Here is a 7,270-nt window from a genome sequence, read left to right on the forward strand (position 1 = left end):
TTTTTTTCTCTCTTTCTCTCTCTTTCTCTCTCTTTCATTCTTTCTCTTTTCTCTTTCTATCTCTCTTTTTTCTCTTTTCTTTTCTCTCACTTTCTCTCTCTCTCTCTCTCTCTTCTCTCTCTCTCTCGTCTTTCTCTCTTTCTCTCTCATCTCTCTCTCTTTCTCTCTCTCTCTCTCGTCCTCTCTCTCTCTCTCTCTCTCTCTCTCTTTCTCTCTTTCTCTCTCTCTCTCTCTTCTCTCTCTCCCGCTCTTTCTCTCTCTCTTCTTCCTCTCTCTCTCCTCTTCTCTCTCTTAATAGTAATATTTAAATAGATATTTAATATTTAATAATTAATAGTCTATTGACTCTATTTGATATTTAAATATTTAAATAATTAAAAAAATAAAGTCTCTCTCTTTCTCTTTCTCTCTCTCATTCTCTGCCTCCCTCCCTTTCTCTCCCTCCCTTTCTCTCCTCCCTTTCTCTCCCTCCCTTTCTCTCCCTCCCTTTCTCTCCCTCTCTTTCTCCCTCTCTTTATGTCTGTATGTCTCTCTCTCAGTCATTTTCTCTCTCTGTCTCTCGCTCGTTCTCTCCCTCTCCCCTTTCTCTCTCTCTTCCCCTCTCCCTCTAGTTTGAGGAACCCGTGTGCTGTTCTCCTGTCCCACATCTTGGCCCTGTCTGTCTGTCTGTCTGTGCGTGCGTGTGTGGATTACTGTAAACCCATTGCTTCACCTGATCACACAGTGGCCGTTTTATTGGCTCTATATACTCCGCGGTTGAAAGTACGCATGGTTGGAATCTTTCTCGTTTTTATTGCACATATAATTTTATTATTATTATTATTGCATGATGAAACCCTCCCTTCCACCCGACCCCTCGTCCAGCCTGTGACTGGGATAGAACTGGCACAGTACTTGTATCCCAGTTCCTCCTCACTGTGTTGGACAATCTTGCTCCCTGCACACCTGATTAGTGGGTTTAACTGCCCACTATAAACAGGGTGGGCGTGGGAAGCTGAGTGTGGCTGGTCTTTTTGAGTTCAGTTTAGTTTATTGTCGTGTGTACTGAGGTACAGTGGAAAGCCTTGTCGTTGCGTGCTAACCTGTCAGAGGTAAGACTGCATGATTACAATCAAGCAGTCCACAATCACGTGTAGAGTTGCTGGTGAAGCGAATAACATTTAGTGCAAGATAAGTTAATCTACAGGTCTCCAGTGAGGTGGATGGGAAGTCAGGACCGCTCTCTGGTTGGTGAGAGGATGGTTCAGTTGCCTGATAACAGCCGGATGAGATTGTCCCTGAATCTGGAGGTGTGCGTTTCCACACTTCTGTACCTCTTGCCCAATGGGAGAGGGGAGAAGAGGAGTGGCCGGGTGAGACTGGTCCTTGATTATGCTGCTGGCCTTGCCGAGGCAGCGTGAGGTGTAGATGGAGTCGGTGGAAGGCAGGTTGGTTTTGTGTGATGGTCTGGGCTGCTGCCTTGCCGAGGCAGCGTGAGGTGTAGATGGAGTCAGTGGAGGCAGGTTGGTTTGTGTGATGGTCTGGGCTGCGTCCACAATGGGCTGGCTTCCATCTTGGCCTTACAAAGGCAGCAGAGACAGGAGCAGGTCCTGAGTGAGAATAGAAAATGCTGATCACAGCACCTTCCCGTCGGAAGAACGCAGAGATAGGGTGAGCACGTGTGGTCATTCCAGCGGTAGAGTTGCTGCCTCACAGCGCCGGAGACCCGGTTCCATCCCGACTACGGGTGCTGTCTGTACGGAGTTTGTACGTTCTCCCGTGACCTGCGTGGATTTTCTCCGGTGCTCCGTGTTCCTCCTCCGCACTCCAAAGAATACATGTTTGTAGTTAATTGGCTTCAGTAAAAATTGTAAATTGTCCCTTGTTGTGTGTAGGATAGTGCCAATGTAGGATAGGGGCAATCACTGGTTGGCACGGACTCGATGGCCGAAGTGCCTGTTTCTGCGCTGTATCGCTAAACTAATCTAAATTTACCAGGGTGGGGAATCAAGAACCAGACCTTCAACTTAAAGGTTGAAGATGAGAGGGGCAAGATTGAATAGGAACCTGAGGGGCAACTTTTTTCACAAAAGGGTATCTGGAATGGAGATGTTGCTGAGGTCCTGAGCTATAGGGAGAGGTCGGGCAGTCATAGAGTCATACTGCCTGAAACAGGCCCTTCAGCCCAACCTGCCCCCACGCCGACCAACATGCCCCTTCATGTCTGCAGAAGGGTCTCGACCCAAAACGCCACCTATTCCTTTTCTCCAGGTCTTTGTGTCCATCTACAGTCCTTCCTACCCAAGCTGTAACTCTTTTGTATTGGGAGTAGGGTTGCCAACTGTCCCGTATTAACCGGACATCCCCTATTTTGGGCTAAATTGGTTTGTCCTGTACGGGACCGCCCTTGCCCCGTATTAGGCCTGGGGGGGGGGGGCGCTGTAGGCCCCGGACACTGTAGGCCCGGACAGTGTAGGCCGCACACTGTAGGCCCGGACAGTGGAGGCCCAGAGGCCCGGGCGCCGCCTAACGGAGGTTGCGTAGCAAGCCACCTCCCGGCCCGGGTAGCCGCATTGGTGGAGCGGGAGCACGTGGCCGCTGGCTGGGTGAGGTCACGTGGGGGCGCGGGGCGGTGACGTCACCTTTTGGTCCCTTATTTGGGAGTGAGGAAGTTGCAACCCCTAATTGGGGGTGCCTGAAGATATTCTTGGAACCATGTGAGCTAATTTATCCTAATAGTGCCATGGAAGACCATTAAGCAAGGAATGGCTGAGTTAAATAAATATCCGACGTGAAAAAGAAGGCTGATTTGCACAGCTATGAATGACCTCAAACGGGTCAAGTTTCCTGAGTGACTCAAACCAACCCACAAACCACTGCAATCATGTTCCAATCCAGGAAAAAAAAAATTGCATGCTCAGTTTTGGGAAATAAATTACCACATAATCAGATTTCTAGACCAATGTGTGGGCTTACAATTTCTATTCGCATATCCATGATCTCCAGAGATGCTGCCTGACCCGCTAGTTACTCCACCACTGTGAAACGTCACCCATCCATGTTCTCCAGAGATGCTGCCTGACCTGCTGAGTTTGTTCACTGGGTCACTCTTTCCTAGGGTTGCCAACTGTGTCACTCCTAAATAAGGGACAAAGGTGACCTCACCCAGCAGTGGCCACGAGCTCCGCTCCACCAAATGGCGGCCGCCCGGGCCGGGAGGCGGGTTGCTACGCAACCTCCTTTTGGCGAACACACTCGGCCCCCGCTCCCCGAACACACTCTGTTAGCCTACAGTGTCCGGGTCTACCAGGCGCCCGGGTCTACAGCGCCCCCCAGGACCTACACCGCCCGGGCCTACACTGTCCAGGCCTACAGTGCCCACCGGGCGTAATACGGGACAAGGGCGGTCCCTTACGGGACAAACCAACTTAGCCCAAAATACGGTATGTCCCGGCTATATGGGACCGTTGGCAACTATATTCTTTCCCCAAGTCCCTGTATATTTTTATACTTTGTGGGACAACGCAGAGAATCTAATTTAAAATGAGGGACTTGCAAACCCATCTCCAAGTGACTACCATTATTGACAATGATTTAAGACCGACCGGTTTTGTATCTGAGTTAGTGGTTGGAAACATCGCCAATAAATGGCTGTCTCCTTAATTACAAGATTTTTAGCTTTAGGTTATTATTGTCACAGAAACATTGAAATATAGGTGCAGGAGGAGGCCATTCGGCCCCTCGAGCCAGCACCGCCATTCACTATGATCATGGCTGATCAACCACAATCAGTAACCCGTGCCTGCCTTCTCCCCATATCCCTTGATTCCACTAGCCCCTAGAGCTCTATCTAACTCTCTTTTAAATTCATCCGGTGAATTATCCTCCACTGCCCTCTGTGGCAGAGAATTCCACAAATTCACAACTCTCTGGGTGAAAAAGTTTTTTTCTCATCTCAGTTTTAAATGGCCTCCCCTTTATTCTTAGACTGTGTGGCCCCTGGTTCTGGACTCACCCAACATTGGGAACATTTTTCCTGCATCTAGCTTGTCCAGTCCTTTTATAATTTTCTACGTCTCTATAAGATCCCCTCTCACCCTTCTAAATTCCAGTGAATCCAAGCCCAGTCTTTCCAAGGTCAAGTTACAATTTTCTCGAAGCCAATTAACCTACAAACCGGCACGTCCAGTGAGTACAAGCCCAATACACACAGAGGTACGGTGAAAATCTCTGTTGTGCATGATGTCCAGTTAGATTCAATAATACTATATGTAAATACAATCGGGCCAAACTCGAGTGCAATAGTTAGAGAAAAGGGGGAGATACAGAGTGCAGAATATAACTCTCAGCAGTGTAGTGCACCAGTTCCACAGACAAAGTCCAATGTCCGCAATGGGGTAGAGGTGAATCGGACAGTGCCCTAGCTTATGGAAGGGCCGTTCAGAAGCCTGATAACAGAGGGGAAGAAGCTATTCCTGAGTCTGGTGGTGCGCGCTTTCAAGCTTCTGTACCTTCTGCCGGTCGGGAGCGGGGAGAAGATTCAAGAGAGTTTTATTGTCATTTTCCCTAAACGGAATGATCTGGTTGGGAAAGGCCTTTGATTCTGCCGGCTGCTTTGCCGAGGCAGCGTGAAGTGTAGATGGAATCACTGGTGGGGGAGTCTGGTCTGTGCGATGGACCGGGCTACATCCACAACTCTCTGTGATTTCTTGCGGTCTTGGGCAGAGCTGTTCCCAAACCAAGCCGTGATACAACCCGACAATATCCTTCTCTATTATTGTACGGGTCTCCATGCAGTGAAACAGAGAACTAAACGGTGTCTCACAGCAGAGATGGACACAAAATGTTCAGTTTAGTTTAGAGATACAGCGCGGAAACAGGCCCTTCGGCCCATCGGGTCCGCGCCGACCAGCGAACCCCGCACACTAACACTATCCTACACACACTAGGGACTATTTTTACATTTACCAAGCCAATTAACCTACAAACCTGCACGTCTTTGGAGTGTGGGAGGAAACCGAAGATCTCGGAGAAAACCCACGCAGGTCACGGGGAGAACGTACAAACTCCGTACAGGCAGCACCCGTAGTGAGGATGGAACCCGGGTCTCCGGCGCTGTGAGGCAGCAACTCTACCGCCCTGATCTGTCTGATGAATAGTCCCGACCCGAAACGTCACCTGTCCATTTTCTCCAGAGATGCTAGCTGACCTGATGAGTTACTCCAGCATTTTCTGTCTACCTTTGGTTTAAACCAGCATCTGCAGTTCCCTTTCATTACATGTGCGTGTGTGTGTATGTATGTGTTTCGTGTGTGTTTGTGTTCGAGATTGTGGTGTGTGTGTTCGTTTGTGTGTGTGCGCATTCATGTATGTTCGTGTTTGTGTGCATCCGTGTGTGTGTGTGTGCATTCATGTTTGTGTTCATGTGCACCTGCGTGTGTGCACGTTTGTGTTGGTGAATGTGTGCGTACGTTTGTGTGTGTGCGCCTTCGTGTTTGTGTGCATCTGTGTGTTTGTGCGTGTGCGTTTGTTCGGTTTTGTGTGTGTCCTTGTGCGCGTCTGTGTGTGCGTTCATGTTCGTGTGTGTGTGCTTGTGCATTTGCGTGTGCGATCGGTTTTGTGCGTATGTTTGCGCGCGTTCATGTTCGTGCGTGTGTGTGTTTGTGCGTGTGCGTTCGTTCGGTTTTGCGTGTGTGCGTGTGTGTGCGCGTTCACGTTCGTGCGTGTTCGTGTTTGTGCGTGTGCGTTCATTCGGTTTCGTTTGTGTGTTCGTGTGAGCGTTCATGTTCGTGTGTGTGCGTGCATGTGTGTGCGTGTGTTCTGCACGTACGACCTACACAGATGAGCTGAACCAATAGCTTGACAGACTGCATCCAAAGTCTCCAACACATCCCTCTAATGTTTGAGACACACTCACACTGTAATGTGGTTTCCCTTTTTGCGACAGTTGTCTGATGAATCTTTTGACTCTTTGTCAAAAGTGGTTTGATGGTTTGTTGTTTGGAAGATGGATTTAAACCTCTCTCCCCGTTGGTGCTAATTCTGCCAACAACAAATTGCCTGGACTTGGCATTCTATCCATTATCCATCAGAAACCAGCACCCGCTTCAAGACTCTTACTTGCAGCAGCTCTGTAGCCCAATAAACACAATAATTACAGATAACTTCAACAGACAAGCACAAAAAATGTCAATGAATTAAGAAAAACTAAACAATATCAGTGCAACACAAAAGCCCAAGGTGGAACCAAGATAGTTTGTATTGCCTTTTCTATGACTAGATGGTACGCAGAGATACTGTCAGCTTTTCACTGTACCTCGGTACACGCATTACTAATAAACTAAACACAAATAACCTTGGAGTTTGTAGTTTAATCGGTGTTTGTAGTGTTCATTGGTCTGAATTGAACACACTCCAAAGGTTGACACAAAATGCTGGAGTAACTCAGCGGGTCAGGCAGCATCTCTGGAGAGAAGGAATGGGCGACGTTTCGGGTCGAGACCCTTCTTCAGACTGATGTCAGGGGAGGGGGCGGGACAGAAATAGGATGTAGTCGGAGACAGGAAGACTAGTGGGAGAACTGGGAAGGGGGAGGAGAGAGAGAGGGAAAAAGGAGGGACTATCTGAAGTTAGAGAAGTCAATGTTCACACCGCTGGGGTGTAAGCTGCCCAAGCGAAATATGAGGTGCTGTTCCTCCAATTTCCGGTGGGCCTCACTTTGACAATGGAGGAGGCCCAGGACAGAAAGGTCAGAGTGGGAGTGGGAGTTGAAGTGCTGAGCCACCGGGAGATCAGGTTGGTTAAGGCGGACTGAGCGGAGGTGTTGAGCGAAGTGTGTGTTGGAGAGCGCTAACGTACGGGGTAATCGCTAGCCGAAGGGCCTGTTGCTGCGCTGTGTTTCTAAAGTCTAACGTTTGTGATTTGTACGGCAATGGTCCTCACTTTGTTTTGTTCTTTTAATTTCCCTCTTCTCCTCTCCCCCCCTCCCCCTCCTCCCTCCTCCCCCTCCTCCCTCCTCCCCCTCCTCCCTCCTCCCCCTCTGCTCTCTCCCCCTGCTCTCTACCCCCTCTCTCTCACGCCCCCTCACCCTCCTCTCTCTCACCCCCTCTCTCTCACCCCCTCTCTCTCACCCCCTCTCTCTCACCCCCTCTCTCTCACCCCCTCTCTCTCTCACCCCCTCTCTCTCACCCCCTCTCTCTCACCCCCTCTCTCTCTTCCCCCCCGCTCTCTCCTCCCACCTCTCTCCACCTCCTCCCCCCATCTCCTCTTGTGCACTTTTCCTCTCCTCTTC

Source organism: Rhinoraja longicauda, chromosome 5 (assembly GCF_053455715.1).
Source record: "Rhinoraja longicauda isolate Sanriku21f chromosome 5, sRhiLon1.1, whole genome shotgun sequence".
NCBI classification, from domain to species: Eukaryota; Metazoa; Chordata; class Chondrichthyes; order Rajiformes; family Arhynchobatidae; genus Rhinoraja; species Rhinoraja longicauda.